General features: G+C 38.6%; 1 pseudogene; it reads left to right on the forward strand.

Moving 5' to 3' along the window:
* Positions 1–707: 707 nt before the first annotated feature.
* On the forward strand, positions 708–1392 carry LOC125157739 (40S ribosomal protein S2-like; annotated as a pseudogene).
* The last annotated feature ends 21925 nt before the right edge of the window (positions 1393–23317 follow it).

Raw genomic sequence — 23317 nt, forward strand, 5'->3', positions numbered from 1 at the left:
TAATCAAATATGAATAGAGAACAAGGAAAGGAATCCAGTTATTGAGGACTCACAGGAAACAAAGAGTCAAACCAAGTTTGATGCTCATTTACTGGCTTGACTACTAACATTCCTCCTGGACAAAAATTAGTCCCAGAAAATGGGATAGGGATAAACTTATATGTGGAAAGTAAAAGTGTTTACTTTTTTGTGTTGAAGTGTTAGAATTAAAGAAGCCAAACAGACTATTGTAACATGAACCTTGTCTAGGATGCTGGTAGTTAAAGAGGAAATTCAGAGGTGGGTTTCAAATGCATTGAGAGGGAGGAATTGATTGAATTTGTGGAGTAGTTGGAGGTTGAGAAAGCTGTCAATGAGCTTTTTAAACTTTGTATGCCTGTGACCAGTTAGTAGAAAAAGGATAGGTCAATTGGAGTCGCTCTTTGGGGTAAAGAGGAGCATCAGTTCTGTGTTAAGCATACTGAGTTTAGTGTGATGTTGGAGATAGTTACAGAAACAACGGAGCCATGTGAGGAAAAATATTGCATGACCTACTGCACCGAGTATTCTTATATTCTTAAGTAACTATAACCATCTTACATGATCTTTTGTTGGTCTCAATAATGTTTCTGTAGCTGGCAGTCCAGAATGAATGATTGAGATGATAATGGAGAAGGCAAATGATTTAAATTTACAAAGAGTTCACTTCTTCTTTGAGAAAACACTAAATGGCGGATGATGCCGGTGCTGTAGGAAGGCCTGGCGGGGGGGGGTTGCAAGGGCCCTGGAATGGGGTGTTGGGGTGGCTTCCGAGGAGGCTCCAGCAGCAGCACCATCTGGGGCCAAGGCCATGGAGCTCGCAGAGGCAAGGCCAAGAACAAGGAGTGGATCCCCATCACCAAGCTGGACTGCCTGGTCAAGAACATAAAGATCAAGTCTCTTTGAGGAAATCTGTCTCTTCTCCCTGTCCATCATTGACTTTCAACTGGGGGCATCCCACAAGGATGGTGTTTTGAAGATTATACCTGTGTAAAAGCAGACCCATGCTGGCCAGTGGACCAGGTTCAAGGCATTTCTTGACATCAGAGATTACAATGGATGAATTGTTCTTGGGTGTTAAGTATTCCAAAGGAGGTAGCCACTACCATCTGTGGAGCCATCGTCCTGGGCAAGCTTTCCATGGTCCCTGTGGGACAAGACTGCTGGGGGAACACGATCAGCAGGCCCCACACTGTTCCATGCAAGGTGACCAGCCCCTGTGGCTCTTTGCTCGTGGGCCTCATCGTGCCCCCAGAGGCACTGCCCAAGAAGCTACTGATGATGGCCAGTATTGACGCCTCCTACACATCAGCTAGGGCCTGCACTGTCTGTCAGTGTCTGTCAGTGCAGCTAGGGCACTGTCACCCTGGGTGACTTCACCATTTGATGCCATTTCCAAGACCTACAGTTATCTCACCTCTTTTTTTTTTTTTCTAATATTTTTATTTTATTTTTGAGAGAGAGAGAACACAAGTGGGGCAGGGTCAGAGAGAGGGAGACACAGAATCAGAAGTAGGCTCCAGGCTCTGAGCTGTCAGCACAGAGCCTGATGCAGGGCTTGAATCCACAAACTGGGAGATCATGACTTGAGCCAGTGTCAGACGCCCAACCAACTGAGCCATCCAGGTGCCCCGACAGTTATTTTACCTCTTAACTCTGGAAAGAGAATGTGTTCACCAAGTCTTTTATTAGGAATTCACTGACCATCTTTGTAAAGACCCACACCAAAGTCTCCATGCAGGGAACCCAGGCTCCACGTGTGGCCACCATACAGTTTTATACAAGAAATATAAAGTGAATTAAAGGCTGTTAATAATAAAAAGTAAATTTACAAAAAAATTTACAATTTTACTTCTTAAGTTTATTTATTTTGACAGAGAGAGAGAGAGGGAGGGAGGGAGGGAAAGAGCATGTAAGCACAAGCAGGGGAGGAGCTGAGAGAGAGAGAGAGAGAGAGAGAGAGTCCCAAGCAGGCTTCCTGCTGTCAGCACAGAACCTGATGTGGGGCTTGAACTCACGAGCTGCGAGAGTGATGACCTGAGCTGAAATCAAGAGTCAGTTGCTTAACTGACTGAGCCACCCAGGTGCCCCAAGAATACTTGCCTTTCTTAGTAAGACTAATTAACTTGAAACTAAAAGAAAAATGACATTAAAGTATACAGTTGTTGAGCAAGAAAGCCAAGGTCTTTTAAATATATAAAAAATGAGACTAGGGGGGATTTAAAAGCTCTGGGTATGGATATGATCACTAAAGAAGGGACGGTGGAGTTAGTAGAGATGTGAGGATCTAGGCCTGGTGTAGACAAAAATTTAATAATGTAGCAGAGACAGGAGGAATCCCAAAGGAGTTAAAAGAGCTGCTGGAGAAAAATCAAGAGAGAATAGTGTTTTGAGGAGCAAAGGGAAGTAGGTTTCTAGTGGGAAGTAGACAACACATCAAATAAGCATGCTGGATCTGAATAGACAAAGTCTGAATGAGCCATCCTAAGTCCCCATAAGATGTGATGCAGCATGATTCAAGGGCATTTCTTCACGTGACCACAGTTGGAACAAATTTCAGAATTTAACCAGTACCCCTTCCCACAATCTTTCCACTTTGTCTGATCAGGGGCTCTGGCCTTGAGTGCTGCCTCATAAGCCCTTGATGGTTACCTGTGTAGTTCACTGAGGCAAACTGGAAACTTTTTTAAAAAGTTTTTGGTGTTTATTTTTGAGACAGAGAGAGACAGAGCACGAACAGGGGAGAGGCAGAGAGAGGGAGACACAGAATCCAAAGCAGACTCCTGGCTGTGAGCTGTCAACACAGAGCCCGACATGGAGCTTGAACCCACCAACCGTCAGATCATGGCCTGAGCCAAAGTCGGACGCTTAACCCACTGAGCCACCCACGCGCCCCCAAACTGGAAACTTTGAAAAAGTGTCATCTCATTGCTGTCTTGTTAGCCAGATGAGAATTTTGACTGATACTACCATGGATTTCAGTGTTTTCACTGAAGGTGGTGATGGTTGCTTTCTCTCAAGTTTCCTAATAGCCGTAAAGCGACTTGGTGTGAACTAATAGCCTTGCCAGTGCAGTGTTGAGCAAAAGTGGAAAAAAAATCAGTCATTTGTCTTATAACACACTAATCAACCTGTACCTCTTTCTCTCCTAACAGTACTGATTTTCATATGTAGTGTAATGTACCTTAATTTCCCTGATAAGTTTGAAATGGAAGCTGAATGTTTTACTGGGTTTCTTAAGGGCTATTTTATTTAGAGGTTGGCTGCTGACCATCAAATGGGAAAGAAATAACATTTGGTACAATGGCCCATTGCATGAAGTTAGGGACTTGGAAAGTTCCATTCGCACTTTGCCCCAGGCAGTAATGCAATCATAGTGGATTTTTACCTTTTTAAGATGCTGCTCATCTTCAAAACACATAATGCTAAGGTCTGAATAGCTTCATTTGACCTAGGAAGGGCTATTTTATTGCCTGAGAACATAGTCTGAGGACAGGTGGTCTTTGCAAGACCACGGGATTGGTGGAGTGGTGAGTTTGTGCACCATCCTGCCCTCCACAATGCACTAACCAGAGATCTCCTGCCACACTCAGTGTAGATTTGGATTCAGTCATTAAACTGAACCTCAAAGAACTACTTAGAACTCAGTAAAAGTGGAATTTCCTTTTACTTTCATGATTTTTTTTTTAACCTGCATGCTCTCTGGGCTTTCTCACATACTTGTATGGATGACTGTGAACAGAACATCTATTTTACTTAATTTCTCTTGCACTTTCAGATGTCAAATTTCCTTTCATCTTGTCTTCAGGATTTTCCATTTTCTTCTGATCTTATTTTTTATAATAAATCTCTGTCCTGTCAGGGTTCTAAGTGATACTAAGATGCTTCCTTCATAAATGGTAAGTATCCTAGTGAGATAAAATATTAGGGATTTCAGTGACTAGTAACCTAGATTATTTTTGCAAGGAAATTAATATATATTAGAACATTCTAATGTTAAATGATAGAATGGAGGTTATATTAAGAAATGATTTTTAGGTGCCGTTAACATCCTCAGCACTTTCAAGAATGAAAATACTTTTTGTGTTATATGTAACATTTTATATCTCCCTTTTTAACAATATCTTTACTTTAAAGTTACACTAAGTGAAGTAAGTCAAAGACAAATAACATGATTTCGTTTATATTGGAAATCTAAAAAAATAAATAAATGAATAAGGAAGAGCAGAGTCAGATGCATGAATACAGAGAACAAACTGATGGTTGCCAAAGGGGAAAGGGAGTGGTGTATGGGCAAAATGGGTGAAGGGAGATAGGTGGTACAGGCTTCTAGTTACAGAACAAACAAATCACAGGATTAAGAGGAGGAATACAGTCAGTGGTATTATAATACTGTGTAGGGAGAGATGGTAGCAACACTTATGGTCGCACAGCATAAGGTATAAACTTGGGGAATCACTTTGTTGTACACATAAAACTAATGTATCATGTGTCAACTATGCTCAAAATTGAAATACAACAAAAAGTAAATGGGTAGAAAAATAAAAAAAAAGAAGAAGAAAGTAAGGAAGGGGCACCTGGGTGGCTCAGTTGGTTAAGCATGTGACTTTTGATTTTGGCTCAGGTCATGATCTCGTGGCCTGTGAGTTGAAGCTTCGCATCAGGCTCTGTGCTGATGGTGTGTAACCTGCTTGGGATTCTGTCTCTGCTTCTCTCTGCCCCTCACCTGCTTGTGCGTGTGCACTCTCTCTCTCTCTCTCTCTCTCTCTTTCTTTCTCTTGTTGGCTCTCAAAATAAATACATAAACTTGAAAAAAAACCTTATAGAAAAGCTAAAGGAAATTAAAATCTAATTCACATAAATTTGCAAGCATGAAAATCATTAAAAATGTTGAATATGCCTTTTTATGTTAATGACATTAATTTTTAAATAAATTATGCATGTTAAAAATGAAACTACAAGAAATGAAGTCCCATCGAAAATACAAAGAAGAATTAAAATTTTCTTATTAGAATCAAACTATAATAATTTGATTTTCATTCTAAATATCTCCTTATTAATAGGTATAGAGAGAAGAATAGCTAGAATTTAAAAAATACTAAGGTAGGATTTTAGTGTGCATACAGATTTCAAATAAAATCATCAAATTTTATTTGATTTCAGTAAGAGGACAAAAGAAGTGAAGATAAGGTATTTGATAAGTTTACACCTCACAGATAATTTTTTTTGTTTCAGCTATAATGAGGTGTAATTGACATAAAACATCATGTATGTTTAAGAGGTAAACCTGTTTGTAAAACCTATTGATTTGATCCACATGTATATTGAAAAGTTATTACCGGGGCGCCTGGGTGGCGCAGTCGTTTAAGCGTCCGACTTCAGCCAGGTCACGATCTTGCGGTCCGTGAGTTCGAGCCCCGCGTCGGGCTCTGGGCTGATGGCTCAGAGCCTGGAGCCTGTTTACGATTCTGTGTCTCCCTCTCTCTCTGCCCCTCCCCCGTTCATGCTCTGTCTCTCTCTGTCTCAAAAATAAATAAACGTTAAAAAAATTTAAAAAAAAAAGAAAAAAAGAAAAGTTATTACCACCAAGGGGTTAGCTAACACCTCCATCACGTTGCATAATTACCATTTCTATTTTGTGGGGACAACACTTAAGATATATGGTCTTAGCAACTTGTAATTATATGATATTATTAACGGTAATTACCCTACTGTACATTACATCCCCAGAACTTACTCATCTTATAACTGGACATTTGTACCCTTGACAGCATTTGTCCGCATCTATTACCCCTAACTCTCGCAATTCCCATTTTCTGTTTTTATGAATTTGTCTTTTTCAGATTCCACATGTAAGTGAGATCGTACAGTATTTGTCTTTCCCTGTCTGTCTTATTTCCCATAGTATAATGTTTTCAAGTCCCATCGATGTTACAAACCACAGCTAATCTCTCTGTTTTGTGGTCTTTCATCGTTAGGCGATCAATATGCATTGACTCCCAAGTTAGGGAAGAGGAGGATGAGGTTCCTTATGTGGTGTATCACCCTAGATTTGGGTTAACTAAAAATCAATTTTGGGGGGTGGGGTACCTGGGTGGCTCAGTCTGTTAAGCGTCCAACTTTGGCTCAGGTCATGATCTCCCAGTTTGTGAACTGGAGCCCCGTGTCAGGCTCTGTGCTGACAGCTCGGAGCCTGGAGCCTGCTTTGGATTCTGTGTCTCTCTCTGCCCCTCCCCCACTCAAGCTCGCTGTCTCTCACTCTCTCACTCTTTCTCTCTCTCTTTAACATTAAAAATTTTTTTAAACCAATTTTTTGATTACCCAAATTACTTTTAATAATTTGCACAAGCACATGTCTCTTTAACAACTTTATGAGGTACATGTTGATTTTCCACAATGTGAAATGAGGAAGGTAGACCCTCTGCTGCTCCCCAGTTCTTCTTCCTCTTGCACCTCTCACTTCCTATCCATTTTAATGTGACTTGTACATTCTGATTCTTTCAAGCTCTTAGTTGATTGTAATCAAAAATTTCACAACTAATGAAGTACATTTACAGAATCAAGGAGTGGCTTCCAAGTTCACTCTGGTTATGGCCATTGCAGTCAGGAGGGGAGGTGAAAGAATAGAGCAGAGTGACAGGTTCTTGGGTATGGTGTCCATGTCATCTGCCTATGTGTCATTGGGAAGAATTTAGAGGTGTGACCATTCATAACTGCAGGATGGGTCTGGATGAAGGATGACCTGGAACACCTGGTTTGTACCTCACTTTGCATGTGCATGTGTGTATATGTAGGATCAGTGCCAAGGGATGGAATTGTCGGGTGAGGTATTTCTAAATGAGGAAAGTGTGAGCATGCCTATTTTACTATAACTTCAAGACAGAGGGGTTACAAAAGTTTTTAGTTTTGTTCATTTGAAAGATGAAAAGTGGTATCTCAGCATTTTAATTTATAATCCTTCTTTTAAAAAAAATTTTTTTAACGTTTATTTATTTTTGAGACAGAGAGAGACAGAGCATGAACGGGGGAGGGTCAGAGAGAGAGGGAGACACAGAATCTGAAACAGGCTCCAGGCTCTGAGCTGTCAGCACAGAGCCCGATGCGGGGCTCGAACTCACGGACCGCGAGATCGTGACCTGAGCCGAAGTCAGACGCTTAACTGACTGAGCCACCCAGGCGCCCCTAATTTATATCCTTCTATTTTGAGTAATGTTCAGCGTATTTTACGTGTTTGATATCCATTTGAATTTCTGTGAAGTGCCCTTTCACACCTTTTGCCTACTTTTCTTAATAGGCTATTGGGTTTTGTTTTTTTTTTTTTTTTTTGCTTAATTGGATTATCATTTTATGTGTGGGAAAGAAAGAAGTCTGTGAGGGTTATGGGGGCATTTGTCAGTAGTGAACAAGAAATTAAGATACTTGTTCCGTTAGATAAGAAAGCAGCCCATTTCAAGCACACAGCTTTTTGTTTTTTTTTAAATGTTTCCTGGATGTGTTCCCTGAAGGCAGGGTCAGGGAGCCCTGGAGAGAAATAACAAAGGCTGAACACAGGAAAGTGGCCATGGGGAGAGAGAAGGCAACAGAATCAAGAAATGATGAGTATACAAGCCTAGTAGCTAACAGGATGAGGAGCCCTAGATATTTTTTTTGATGTTTATTTTTGAGAGAGAGAGGGGGAGAGCAGAGAGAGAGGGAGACACAAAATCGGAAGCAGGCTCCAGGCTCTGAGCTGTCAGCCCAGAGCCCAACACGGGGCAAAAACTCACAAGCTGTGAGATCATTAGTTGAGCCAAAGTTGGACACTTAACTGACTGAGTCACCCACGTGCCCCTTGATGATGGTCTTTGTAAAACAGACATAACATGAGGTCTTTGCTCAAAATAAGTCCTTGGCTTCTCATCACCCTTAGGGGAAAGAAATCTCCTTGGCATGACAGACAAGCCTCTTTGTTCTGTGGCTCTTGCCTACCTGATGAACTTAATTTTCTGTTACTGCTCTTCAGTATTCTCTTACTCCAACAGTACTCCAACCTCATGTCACTTATACTCTTCTTTTTGTCTAGAATGTATTCCTTATGTATCTCTAATAAATGTATATTTGAATCCTTAAAGTCTCAGCCCAAGGTTATATTCTTTCTGAGGAGTACCTTGATTCTTTTAGGCATTTCTAGATTTCTTTCCCCTCTCCTACCACACATTGTAATTACACTGATTACCGTATTCTATTATAATGATTTATGACTCCATATCGCTACCACCCGTAAGTCCCCTTAAGCACAGGGTCTGCCTTTTTAGTTTTATCTTCTTATAGCTGAAATACAGCAAATGTCCTATAGCTCTTTCTTGAATAACAGTCCAACCCAAGTAAATTCCTCCTGTTCTCCTCAGCAGCTCCTCTTTTTTTTTTCTCAGTGATAATAGGAGGTTTAGCCACGTTAAATTATTAGTATGTGGTAGAAGTTAGCATTTGATATTACAGAATGTTTGATTCCTCCTTTAGGGGACCAATTCTCTATTGGTTAACTATACTTCTATTAAGATCTCGCTGTAGATGCATTGAAGCTTCATTTCTGGGGTTCATGTGCCTTGCCTGACCAAATCTGTCTGGCAAATCAGTATGAGAGCGTATGGAGTCATGAGGCTAGTTCCCTCTCCTGTCTTCAGCCTTTTCCACATTATCTTATTATCTCTGCCCCATTCTAGGAGTATGCCACCTTTCCTGAATCCTAGGAGGACTCTGGGTAGAGAAAAATGCCTTTTTAGCTCGCTATCTCCTCTGCCCTGGTCCTTATTTATGAATACACAGAGCTCTGGTGAGGTGGATGCAGACAGTAGATACTGCAAATACATAATTATTAACAAATGTTATGGGGATATTTGCACCAAGCACATTACAACATAGTGCTTTCTCATCATTATATTTCACTTTGTCTAGAGTGTGGGGTTATTACTTCAGTAGAAACATTTTCATTTTGGGAGACCCAATGTGAAGAGTTGCTTAACATGAGTAATAATACATAAATCTTACCTGGAGTAGGCACTGAGGTATTTTATTGGTCTTCAACCAGGGTCATTGGAGAACATGCTTAGCCATAGCAAGTATCACCTAACTCAGAAAGTACTTTGTTTCCTCACTGAGAGGCAGGAATTAAGCAGTGATGGCATAAATTGACCATTCCTTCAAAAAAAAAAAAAAAAAAAAGAAAAAACTCAAAAGTCCTCTGTTCTCTTGAGAACTGAGAGCATATTGATGAGGTATGTGTGACACTTTAAGAAGGACCATCAAAAGAACTGCTACCACTCTGGGCTACGGAAAAGTACAACTATACAAAATCTGTCAAGTAAAGCTGCTACATAGGAGGTATTAATATTCAGTAATTCCCTGTCCTTCGGTCAACTCCCCAAAGGAATTATACATAAATACATAAAGTTACAGTTAGGTATGCATACATGTGTGTGCATACATATGTGCATGTGCACACACACACACATACACACACTTGAAGAGGGTACACAGTAAGTTGTAGAAAGCCTTGAAGGGAATTGGACTTAATTTAACTTGTTTTACTAGAACCAGTCAATAGTAGGGATTTCTAACAATCTTAATTTTTTTCCCCAAATCTCAACATGCAGCTGTTATTTTGTGGTCCATATCAGGAAGATACCCCTTACTTCTTTGCCATACAATACCTACAAATTTGATAGGATCTATTTTGGAAACGGAAGTTACAGATAATAATTACTTCAAAAATAGTGTGTTTTAGACTTTAATGAAAGTACATACACATTATCAAATTATAACCAAACTAGACGTTAATAAGCCTCCAGTATATATGATTCAAGAAATAAGAGGAATTACCTCTAGTTTTGGAATCCCTATGGGAAAAAGACTCCATAAAGACAGTCGGCTTTATTCCTAGCAAATTCTTAAGCAGTATCAGCTGAAAGATACTGTTTTAATAGGTTAAACATAATTTCTACATTAATGTTTCACTGCACTTAATGCCTTAAAGTATCATGTCACTGATTTAATCCAACAAATATTTATTGAACAAGTACAGTGTTTAATTATCTGGAAAGTGTGATCCCCCCTAAATGTTCTCTAAATCATTCATATTAGCTAAAATAGCAGTTCTGAACATTAGAATCTCCTAGGTAGCCTTTTAAGAATTCCAATTCTGGGGCTGCCCGGTGGCTCAGTGAGTTAAGCATCCCACTTGATTTCAGCTCTGGTCATGATATCGTGGTTTGTGAGATAGAGCCCCACATCTTGCTCCGTGAGGAGCATGCAGGCTGCTTGGGATTCTCTTTCTCCCTCTTTCTGTGCCCCTCCCTGGCTCATACACCCTGTTGAATGAAATAACAATTACTCAGGGTAGAATACAGGCATCAATAGTTTCTTGAGGTCCTCAGGTGATGCCAGTGTGCATCTATGAGTTAAAAACAGTTATCTTTGATTTATAATCTGATGCCTCACTTTGGTATTCGACATTTATTGTGCATTGGTGTTGGAAACTCCAGTTTTCTTTAACATGTTGCTATATAGGGGATAAAAACTGGTTTTTTTATCCCTAATTTTCTCTTTGAGATGAGAATGAAAATCTGAGGAGAAAAAAAACCAACCTTAATCCTAAAGAGTACAGGCCGAGTCTAAAATGTGTTAGATTTAGTTTAACTGCTACTGGTTCTGGAAAAAAAAATAGGAAGAATGAAAATAGTGCTAGACACAGAATTGGAATTAGAGCCCATATTTTATACAGCATGACATTATATTACACGAAAATAAACTAATAAATTTATTTACTTCATACACTCACCAGTGTTAGAGGGGATGAATCAGAAGAACAACTGTGGAAGAAAAGAAGTGGAAATATAGCTAGACTTAATGGAATGGAAATGGGAAGCTTAAAAACCTCGGAAAGAAATGTTTACACTCAAAGTGCCCTGTTTCCGTCATCAATTTATGGCTGTGTGTTCCTACCTTGCGCTTAATGTAAGGAAGGGGTGTAAATTCATGTCATAGCAGTTAAGTTTTCGGGACATGCTAGAAAATAGAATGATCTAGAGGCACCTGCTACTCTGGTGGAGCACTGCTTTGTTTTTCATGCCAGTCCTCATCATTGAATCTAGTTTTGCTAGTGTCCTGTCTAAAAGCTTAAACCTTGGAATATCTAAGTACATTTTACGGTCAATCCTGCAGAGAGTTCGTCTATATAAAAGGCATATGTCTTCATGATGCACCGTTGGGGGAGGCTAATTTATTTCCCTTGTGTATATGAGTAATTTATTATTATTCAAGATAACTTATAAGAAGTAAGACTGGATTCCTTATTGTGTTCACTTGGCTTAAGCTCCTGGATGAAGAAAAATAAAGTGTTTAAGTCAGAATCTGGGCTACACACCTTAGATTATTTTTCTTGGCTCTTTAGCATGTGAGCTATGTAAATGTAAATGCTTGGAACTGCCCTTGAACGTCAGTGTTTCAATCATTTTTATAATTAGTTTTACCTATTACTTTTCTTCACTTTATAAACTAGATATATGTGGAAAATATTTTGACTCAGTATTTTAAGTAAGTTGAGTTATATTTAAAATGTGTTACTGTAAAAATCAAAGAAGTGTGACATAGGCAGCTAAGCCCTTGGTGATGCAGCCTTTTGCATATGCTTCTGACCCAAAACATCCCGCCTCACTCTTTTCTCACTTTTAAGAAACAAATTTTCCTCTTTTTCTTATAGGATAAAGCCATTTTTTTGGAAAAGCATCCTTTGATCCCCAGAGTGAGTTTATTTCCACTGTTTTATATGTTCCCTGCTTCTTTGCACTTCTTTTTTTAAGGTTTTTTAAATTCCAAAATTTTAATTCCAGTATAGTTAACATACACTGTTAACTTAGTATCAGGTGTACGATATAGTTGAATCACTGTTCACCAGTTCTCTCCGTGTTTACTCAGTGCCCATCGTGATAAGTGTACTCTTAATTCCCTTTACTTATTTCATCCATCTCTGCATCCACCTCCCCTCTGATGTGCTTTATTTTAAATACACGTTTTAAAATGTTTATTTGTGATAGAGCACGAGTGGGGGAAGGGGCAAAGAGAGAGGAGAGAGAGAGAATCCCAAGCAGGCTCCACAATGTCAGCACAGAGCCTGACACAGGGCTTCATCTCACCCATCTCATGAACTGTGAGATCCTGACTTGGGCCAAAATCAAGAGGTGGGTGCTTAACCTACTGAGCCACCCAGGTGTCCCTTCTTTATTTTAAACAATTACCCTCAATCAAAGTGGTTTTTTTCCCCATTAGGAACATTTTTTTTACTTGAAGCATACTTCAGAGTACATAGTTCGAAAAAGATAAATATAAAACATTCTATCCAAGAAAAATAGAGAACACATTTTCCTCAAGTACACACAAGAAGAATCCCCTGGTTAAATATCATAAAAAGAGACATAACAAATAATGCATATTTAAGAAGATTGAAATCATACCAAGTATATTTTCTAACTACAGTGATACAAAACTAAAGGTCAATAATAAAACAAAGTTGGAAAATCTGCAATGTAAATATTAAATATTTAGTATGTAAATAGTAAACAACATACTACTGCTCAAAAAATAGGCCAAATAAGAAATCAAATGGCAAATCAAAATATGTCTCAAAACCAAAGAAAAAACCCCACAATATTCCAAAACCTATGGGATGCAGCAAAAGCAGATGTTATGAATATGGGGCACCTGGGTGGCTCACTTGGTTAAGCATTCAACTCTTGATTTCAGCTCATGTCATGATCTCATGATTCGTGGGTTTGAGCCCTGTGTGGGGCTGTGCACTGGCAGAGCAGAGCCTACTTGGGACCCTTTCTCTCCCTCTCTTTCTGCCCCTCCCCCTCTTACTCTGTCTCTCTCAAAAATCAACCAATAAATAAAAAACAGATGTTAGGTGAAATTTATGCTATAAATGCTTGTGTTAAGAAAAAAACTTCAAATAAACATTATACTACAAGGAACTAGAAAAAGAGGAAACTTAGCTGAAATTTAGTAGAGAAAGGAAATGACAAAGAAAAATGAGATATATATAAAATGGAGACCAGAGTAAACAATAGTATAATGTTGAAAGTCATGATCAGTTTTTCCAAAAGTATAAGCAAAAGTGGCAATGCTTTAACAACATTAAGAAAATAAAGAAGACTCAAAAACCGAAGTGAGAAATGGAAGAAAAAACCAAAGCAGCACGTAACCACAGAAATGCATAATGTGATAATAGATGCTTTAAAAAAATATATACTGACAAATCAGATAATTTAGGGAAAAAAGATAATTCCCCAAAATGCACAAGTTTCCAAGAGTGAATCATGAATCTTGAATCCAAGAAATAGGAAATTTTCTTAGTCCAATAATAAGAATGGATGAATCAATATCTCCTGGCACAGAAAGGCCCAAGACTACATGGTTTCGTTAGTGAATTCTACCAAACATCTAAAAAGTAATGGCAGTCTTTATCAAAATTTAGGCAGCACCCTTGCCTGATAGAGATTTTAAAGCAACAATCTCAAGGATACTCACTGGGCTTGAGAAAAGAATGGAAGACATTGGAGAGACCCTTACCACAGAGAAGAGTTAAAAAAGAATCAGAGATGAAGAATGCAATAAATGAGACTGGAAATAGGCTTGATGCAATGAAGAGCAGGCCGGGAGAAGCAGAGGAAATGAATTAATGCGCTAAAAGATAATGGACAACAATGAAGCTGAACAAAAGAGAGAAGAATCATGCAATACTTTGTACTTCTTTGTAACAACTGTCATAAGTGAAAGTATTCATATAATTATTTAACATTTTCTCCCAGCTAGACTGAAAGTTTTATGAAGAAAGGGACTATGCTACACAAGACATTTATAAATGACGATATTAATGTTCTCTAACTGATTTCAATTTCCCCCAAAATGCCTGGTCCATGAAGATCAGGCCCATGTTATTCTTATTCACTGCTCTGTCTTTAGCCATTTGTTATAACATCTGGCTCATGGTATTCATTTAGTAAATGTCTGTTGAATGAATGTATGAACATATGAATGACACATTAACTTTTACTATGGTGAAGGTTCATCTCTTTTATCTATTGCAGATTTTCTAACTTTTACATAGTAGGTTTAATTTTTAATTTCTAGTTCTTGATTTTTTTATTTTGATTTTTTTAATTTAAATTTTATTATTTTAATTTATATCCAAATTAGTTAGCATATAGTGCAAAGATGATTTCAGGAGTAGATTCCTTAATAGCCCTTCCCATTTAGCCCATCCCGCCTCCCATAAATCCTCCAGTAATCCTGTTTTCCATATTAAGAGTCTCTTATGTTTTGTCCCCCTCCCTGTTTTTATATTATTTCTGCTTCCCTTCCCTTGTGTTCATCTGTTCTATGTCTTAAAGGCCTTGTCTGAGTGAAGTCATATGATATTTATCTTTCTCTGATGGACTAATTTTGCTTAGCATAATACCCTCTAGTTCCATCCACGTTGTTGGAAATGGGAAGATTTCATTCTTTTTGATTGCTGAGTAATACTACATTATATATATTGCAGCATTACTCCATTATATGTACTCCGTTATATATACTCCATTATATATTACTTATATATACCACATCTTCTTTATCCATTCATCCATCGATGGACATTTGGGCTCTTTCCGTACTTTGGCTATTGTTGCTAGTGCTGCTATAAACATTGGAGTGCATGTGTCCCTTTGAAACAGCATCCCTGTATCCCTTGGATAAATACCTAGTAGTGCAATTGCTGGGACATAGGGTAGTTCTATTTTTAATTTTTTGAGGAACCTCCATACTGTTTCCCGGAGTGGCTGCACCAGTTTGCATTCCAACCAGCAGTGCAAAAGAGATCCTCTCTCTCCGCATCCTCGCCAACATCTGTTGTTGCCTGAGTTGTTAACGTTAGTCTGGTTCTTTAATAGTTGCATATTAGGTATATAGAAAAAAGATACTTGGAATGCATGTCAACTTTCAATCTTGAAGTATCTTATAAAATTGAGACTATATAACATAATTTATCATCAAGAATGGTTTGTGAATTTTGAATTGTGATGATAACACAACAGCTGAATAGCAATGGATGGTTGTAAATATATCTGTTCGATAAGTAGTAGAATTAGAAAGTCAGAAATTGAGAACCAGAACAACCGTAGGTTTAATTTAGCACAACCAAGACATGTTATAAAAAATTACAAGTGTTAAGTGATTTCCCCAAAGTCATAAAGATAATTAGTGGTAGAAGAAAATCTGAATTTTATTTTCCTGAGTTTTTTTTTAATGGACAGTACTCCACTGTTTTCCTACATATAAAGAACCAGATTGTGAATGAATGTGAGGCCAGGCCAGATTGGTTTATTTTCTCTCTAGTGCAATCAGGAGGCTGGAATAAAGGCTTTCATTCAGCAAGCAACACAGGTACTAGAAACATGACCAAAGAACCTTACACTGCTTTTACCATGATGTGGCATCTTTGTCTCCCACACTTCTTTTTCTTGGATCTGAAAATGAATATCTTGTCTCTTACTAGTAACTTGCTGCCCACATCCACATGAATGATTTGCCCAGCATCCCTGAATTTTCCTGGCTCCCTGGATCTGTCTTGAGTGGCAGGTCTTTCCAATCCTGGCCCAGGAATGTGTTTGAACCATACGAGTTTTGGTACATGGCAGTAGGTATTCAAAAAGAATTTGAAGCCACGTCAGTCAAGTTGGAAAACATTGTGTTTACATGTTTAATACCTATTGTATTTTGTCTATTGGAGGGAAACATAGTAGCCATTGATAACTGTACTTGGTGGGTGCCAAAATCATGACATTCGGGAGGTTTAGAGAAATAACTGAGATCATTAAAAAATTACTACACGGTGTTTGGAAATAAATACCTCCAGATGTCTTGGACATGGGTTATAACATAATGTATTCTCACACATTTGTCACCGATTTTCTTCCCTCTAGAAATGGGAAATTATGCAGACAGAAAGCACATGAAGTATATTGTCAAGGAGGACAAAGAACAAAAGCTTCGACAAAATTTGGTTGGGCACTGGTCATAGAATGTAAAGATTGCTCAAATTGCTGTCATTGAAGGATATCTTAGCTACTGGTAGAATGCCATAATTGGAAGGAAAATGCAAACACTGTTCTGAGAGAACTATCGATTCTTTGCTTTCAGGCTATTCATTTGTTTAAGACAAAATGTGCAAGCTACACCACAGAACACCAAATCACCTTGGAGTTGCTGCCTCGGCAGTGGCACAACAGCTAATGGAGACAGGCTTGCATTTTCTCCTGAAGTCTTCTATCTTCCTTTAGTGTCATTGAACAAGGGCTGCTGAAGTGTCAGAAAAAATATTTATTGCTCTTCCATATGTCACTGCCCTCCTGCCACTGACATGTGTACTCATCAGTCAAACGGAAACTACCCACCATGTTTGATTTACTGCCATTGAAGGAAATCTGCTTGTGGGTTCCTATAACATAAACCATTTTGCTAGAGATTAATGCTCTGATTTGCATGCGGCTCATGGGAGTTATATCATTAGTTTTCATGATATATCAGAACTAAATGTAGGAAATGCAACTCTGTTTCTTCTCTGTGGGGTCCTGTTCTTTTTCTTTCCCCTCCCTAACCTTTCATTAACTTTCTTCTTGTTCAGTAAAGCCTTATTTACTTTCTGCCTTCTCAGGACTTGGTAAAAGATTGAGTGATTAAGTTTTAGCAGTATAGAAACTATGAATAGAGGCGCCTGGCTGGCTTAGTCAGAGGAGCATGCGACTCTGGATCTCTAGGTCGTGAGTTTGAGCCCCACATTGAGTGTAGAGATTACTTAAATTAATAAACTTAAAAAAAAGAAACTGAATAAAGTCCCTCTTTAGAACACCTGGAAAATGACTAGCAACAAACTAGTCTTGGCAATGGACTTTTAACAAACATATGATGGTGAACCTGCAGGAAAATATAATTGACTTTTCTCACTGACATCTATCTTCCATTTATATTCTGTGAGAAGTGCGGAGTCGGAAGGTCTTCAGAGCTTTCAGGGTCACTCAGTGGTAAGAAAATTATCTCATGCATGGTAATTCCAGTGTATAGCATTGAAAATTTATCTGTATTGTGACATTTTTGTGCTATGAGTAAAAAGCATCCTATGGGTGCATAGATGAACCTACTTGGACTAGTCACACCTCGGTGCTACGTTGGCATCTATGATGATGGCAAGGTGAATGATTAAGAACAGCTCTGTTTATTCAGGTGCCATTTCAGAAGGCAGGAAAGAATTTATTGAGATATTTCTTCCACATCTTCCAAAATGTCCCGAAGTACATCAGATTCTATTTGACTAGTGCTCCTGCAAAGAATATATTTTTCTAAGTAAAATAAGAAAGGATTTTATAGTAATAGACACAACCGGAATCTTCTGCATTTTTCAGAAAATAGCCAGCATATTATAAACATTTCTCAAAGTTTAAAGTTAGGCAAGTGTCTGGTGTGGAACTTGAATTTGTATCAATAACGGATATTTTAAATACTGAGACGTAAGAGAGGAGGTAAATGATCTATGTGCCCAGAGTGACCTAAGAATATTTCACTGCCTGACTTCACATAGACCTATATTAAACTCACAGTTGAAACTGGAGCTAAGTGCCATCATCACATGCCCACTGAGCCACGTGCTGTTAAGTCTCCTTAAGTGTCACTCAGGGTGGCCAGGCACAGGTCCTTACCTGAATTTTTACTTCTCACTCATGCCACCTTATTGAAGCTTATTTTGAGACCCCTTACTTCAAATGTCTAGCAACCAATTAGGTCCTAGGGTATTCTGTAATTCTAGAATTTTCTGAGTCATCCTCACTATATTCTGTTTAGCCTCAGGCCATCAGAAACTGGCTCATAACCAGTGTTATGTTTAGTTGCATGCACACACCAAACAGAGTAATGGTAATTAAGTACTTGGTCTCTTCAGTGGGACACACAAGGGGTTTGGATTACATCTGCACATTTGTGTGATTTTCGGTAAAATATCTGTTCTTTCTCATCTTCAGTTTCTTCTTAAAATCTGGTTAATAAAACGTGTGAAACAATTAGCAAAGTATTTGGCAGGTGGAAATTACCAATCAACTGTAGCTCCTACTATCGGTAGCTCCTGGAAATTATCTGATGGCAGACCATAACTGCTGTTCAGACCATCTCTGAATGGTAGAAAGCCACTGGGAAGTGAGAGGATTGAGGACAAAATATGGGAACTATTTACTTGGTGAATTAAAGTAGGTACTTTTTTAGATTGGCATAAATCCACCTAGGCAGGAACAAAGGCCTAGGGAACGTCTGCTGTGAAGATGGAGGCGTAGCAGAACATCAGGTGTGTGGAGCTATTCTACTCTGTCATAAGAATGGAGGTGCGCCAATAAAAATGACCTGAGCCAGGCACCACTTTGCTGGGAGACTGTTCTGAATAATAGTAATTCACGATAGCTGCACTTGCTGTTTCGTGGATCAAAGTTTTATTAATTGTAAGGGAAAGGGAATATATGGATTTAAACATTTATAGTAAATGTAAAGAGGAAGAGGTGTATAGAGAACAACAAAGAAGGGTTAATACATCAACTCGGGTACTCACAGCATGCAACCTTCAGGCTGGGGAAGCCCTGTGGTGAACAGCCCGATTGGAGCCCAGATTGAGGGTCCTGGGCAGAGCATCTGCCCCTCAGGTGAGGCTTCCAACTATCTCTTCCCGCCAGGACAATATATATACTATTCATGTGTGATCTCTGGTTAGTCCTGAAGTTTGCCTAAGTGTAGTCCTGAGCAAGCTGTTTTTTTTTTTTTCTCTGTTTCTCTTATCGTATGTCACAATCTTAGGTTCCTGGGCATCTGCATATTTCGTTTCCCTCCCTGATCCATTCCAGGGGGCCAGCCTGGTCTGGCTCAAGGAGGTGAGGCAAGTTAATCCCTCTTGGCGTCAAGAACTGAAGGACCAACTCTGATCCTGAGGCCAGAAAAGGAGCGCAAGCCAACTAAGGCCCCCATGACTGTTTACATGTGGCTCTGGGCAGAAATGCATGACAAGTCACACAAACAAGTTCTATCCAGAACAGAGACCTACCACTACCATTGCTAGGTGGTTTGCTGGAATGCTCAGTGGTATGTAGTTGTATGTGTCTTGAGGGTGGGTGCCCATTACCAGTATAGCTGCGCTTATCTGATAACTTGCAAAAAATTCATTAAAAATTAACTTGCTAATGCCACTTAACAGTTCTCCTTCTAAGTGGGAAATGCTTTCTTTCAAAATTTTCAGTGTATGATGATGCATATGCAGAATAACAAAGAATAAAAAAGATATTGATAAAAAAAATTCCCACAATTTTCTTTTGGAAAAATGAATAATTTTATATTAGCTAAGTTATTTATTTTGCAGTATATGCAATAGATTTCAAACCTTTCTATGTATATTACGTTTTTCAGTCATGGTAATTAGGGGGTCACAGAGTATGTATTTTGTTTATGGCAGGAACACATAATGGAGTCTCATGTGATCTTAATTTCTTCTGTTTATTTTGCTTTTCTCCTCTCATTATACTTTATTCACAGTTGTGAAACAAATATTTGTACAATGGTGATACTTTGTCACCCTCTTACAGGCATTTTACCTGGAAACAAAAAAAAATGCCCCTGGAAAAATTATAGAAGAGCCTAAAAAGCATTTTAATAAAAACAGGAATTCCTTTGGACTACACAATCCTTCTCACAACAACTTCCATTGAATAATTTAAATATAAATGGAAACAAAACTTGAGCCTAATTTTTATGTGATTAAGATTGCAATCTTCAAGTAAGCTTTATTTCTCATGTCTACTTTCTGAGCGATACCTACATAAACATACGCAGTCATGCACATAGCCAGGGATTACATTTCATTTTACCATCTTTTCTGTCTTCTTTCTGAGAGATTATCCTCTGCTGGTTTATGAAAGAGATTAAACTATTGGGATGAAAATGGAATCTTAGAAATGGACCATCTTATTGATCATGAATAAAATCATTAGGTATTTCAATTCTGAACACTTTCAACGTTTATTTATTTTGGGGACAGAGAGAGACAGAGCATGAACGGGGGATGGGCAGAGAGAGAGGGAGACACAGAATCAGAAACAGGCTCCAGGCTCTGAGCCATCAGCCCAGAGCCTGACGCGGGGCTTGAACTCACGGACCGCGAGATCGTGACCTGGCTGAAGTCGTACGCTTAACCGACTGCGCCACCCAGGCACCCCAATTCTGAACACTTTAATTTGATCTCCTTCTCTGTGTTCCACTAGCTTTCGTGTTAAGAGTTTCTCACAATTCCAAGGATATGTTTGATGTCCTTGTTAACCCATACTCTATCCCTCTCATAGCTTATAACTGCATTTGGGTTTTCTCTTTAGAATAGTATATTGTCCTCAGGGGATTGCGTCCAAGAGAGTAGAGAAGGACTGGGTCTTGCCCTTCCTTACATTTGAACAACTCCTAGGGAAACCTACCTCTACTATTGCTAGGGGTTTTGCTGGAATGAATAGTGGTGTGTATGTTTGTGTGCCTGGAGATGGGATGTAAGTGGTGCCATGTTTAAAGGGGAAGGGATAAAGCAGTAACTCATTTTACATAGCCTAAACCTAAGTCCATATGCTTACAGCTGCTGGTGTATTGCTATATTTATGAAGGAAACGATGTTGCTAAGAGAGTAGATCTTAAAATTTCTTACCCTAACGTTGGTAAGAGAGTAGATCTTAAAATTTCTTACCCTAATAAAAAAATTGTACTTACTGTGATGATCATTTTTCAGTATGTACAAATATCGAATCATGTCGTACACCTGAAAGTAAAGTGTTACATGTCCATTATACTTTGATTTTACAAAACATAATAAGAGCAAGTGCATGAAAATAAAATGTAAATATTTTCCAGTTAATCTTTCTTGGCTCTGGGTAGAATTTCTTTGAAACCATTTCAGGTAAATGAATATGTCTGTTTTAAATATCTTCATGAAAGGACTTGTTCTCTTTTCCAGTGTCTCACAAAGATTCCCTGGGAAATTGAACTTTTCACACTTTCCTTAAGTCTCATCTTCATTATTCTTTGTTCCTTCTGTTACTGTACTCCAACATTTAATTTTAGGCTCTTCTTTGATTTCTCATTTCCTTGCTTTCACCCATATTTTGACTCCTAGCCAGGTCCTAAAGACTTGTTTCTTTAATTATTTCCAGAATCTATGCTTTTTAGCCATCATTGTTAATAGATTCACTGTCAGGCCTGGTCTCTGGCTGCTCATCTCCCTTACGCTAGCCTCACCAAAGTGAGTTTACCAGTTTAATCAATAGTAAAGATTGTGGTAAAACTAAACTTGCTGTGTATGTTGCTTGATGTAAATATTTTCAAGCTTTTGTGTGTACTGCCTTTTATATGAAAGTAATTGATGTTTTCTTCCAGTGTCATCCATCCATTGATAAAGGATCTTCTCATAAACATTGTATTTCCCCTATAAGTAATACCCAATATGCACACACTCATGCACACACGTGTGTGCGCACACACATACACACACACTTACATAGTCTAAAAGGTTATATAACATGAATCTGGGATGAATAGCTCTTCCTGTTTAAACTAGAATCTGTCATTGAGTATGCTTTAAATGGATATTTCTTGATAATACTCTTAACAATCCAAAAGTGAAAAAAGATTTTTCTCATGATACTCGGTGCATTATCTTCCTACATTGAAAGAATTGACTTCACTGTGAGAAGCCAACGACATTTAAACCAATTTCTTATCGGATTCTAGGATTAACTCTTAGAAGTAGATTTATTTCTCCATGGATAAAACAAATAATGTGCCATTCAATCTCACAGCTTTCAGTTTTATGGGCCTAGTAGGCAATTATTAGCGGGTTAGGAAAAGGTAAGCTAAATAACATGAAGTCTTCAATTGTTACCAGTACTTTTCTGTAGAGATACCAAGTGCCTTCAAAGGCATCCCAGAGGTGGGTGAAGAAGCTGAGGAGTTAAAGGGGACAGGATGATACAAGTAAACTAAATCTTCTTCAAACACACAAGAAAGTTAAAGGGGTAAAGGGTAGAAAGGAATCAAACCTGGGAAGGAAGGGACAAACAGAAGATAAAATTTCCAATTATGTTATTGAAGGTGAATTGATACATTGCACACAGGAAATTTTAAATGTGTTCCATTCGTTTTTCAGAGCAATAAAATGCTGTCTACATGTATTGTGATCATAAGGAGACTTTAAATTTTCAATAGAGTTAGAATCTCCCTTTCGCATAGGAAAAACTTAAATTATTCATCAGGAAAATACCTCACATGTGGCAAGTATCCATTTACATAGGAAGAAATAAGGAATTTAAAATACAGTAGAACCCTGGTTTGTGACCATAATTCATTCCAGAAACATGCTTGTAATCCAAAGCACTTCTATATCAAAGTGAATTTCAAGAACCATTGGCTCAGTTGTGATCATGGGATGTTCGGCATCATGTACTACTCTTATTGCAAGACATCACTCCTTTATCAAGTTACAGTTTATTAGAAATGTTTGATCATCTCGTGGAACACTCACAGAACAAGTTACTCACAATCCAAGGTTTTAATGTATATAATTTTCTACTTTAAGCACATTGAGGAACTTGGGTGATGAAAGGTGGAGGGAGCAAGATGTTTAATCAGAAGATACAGTCTGTGGACTAATTATTTGATCACAATGCTAGGATTCTAGGAATTTAAGAAAGTCCTAAACAAAGAAAAAGAAAGCTTCCTCACCTCTGTGGGAAAGTTGGCTGGGGTCTTTGGGGAATGAGAATCCTGGCATAATTGTGTGATGCTTCGTGATCTCGTGTGCTTCTCCTCTGGTACATCCTAGAGATGCCGGGTCCAAACTGTAAGCTACATCCAGGTTTTCCTCTTGGGAGAAGCTTAAAACAACAATCAAGTTCAGAAAGAGTAAAGGACACACAAGTTGGTCCCCAAGCGGGAGGTGATTGTAGCTGCCAGGACTGAATCATTAGCAGCTGATTTAAAACCTCTAACAGTATCTGAGAGAAAACAAAGCCACCTGTGGGATTCTGGTTTAAAATGTGCCTGCTTCCCTCTTCCTCTCCCTCTCCCTCCCTCCCTCCCTCCCTCCCTCCTTCCCTCCCCCCCCCCCTCTCTCTCTCTCTGTCACACACACACACACACACACACACACACACACACACACACACACACA

Source organism: Prionailurus viverrinus, chromosome X (genome assembly GCF_022837055.1).
Source record: "Prionailurus viverrinus isolate Anna chromosome X, UM_Priviv_1.0, whole genome shotgun sequence".
NCBI classification, from domain to species: domain Eukaryota; kingdom Metazoa; phylum Chordata; class Mammalia; order Carnivora; family Felidae; genus Prionailurus; species Prionailurus viverrinus.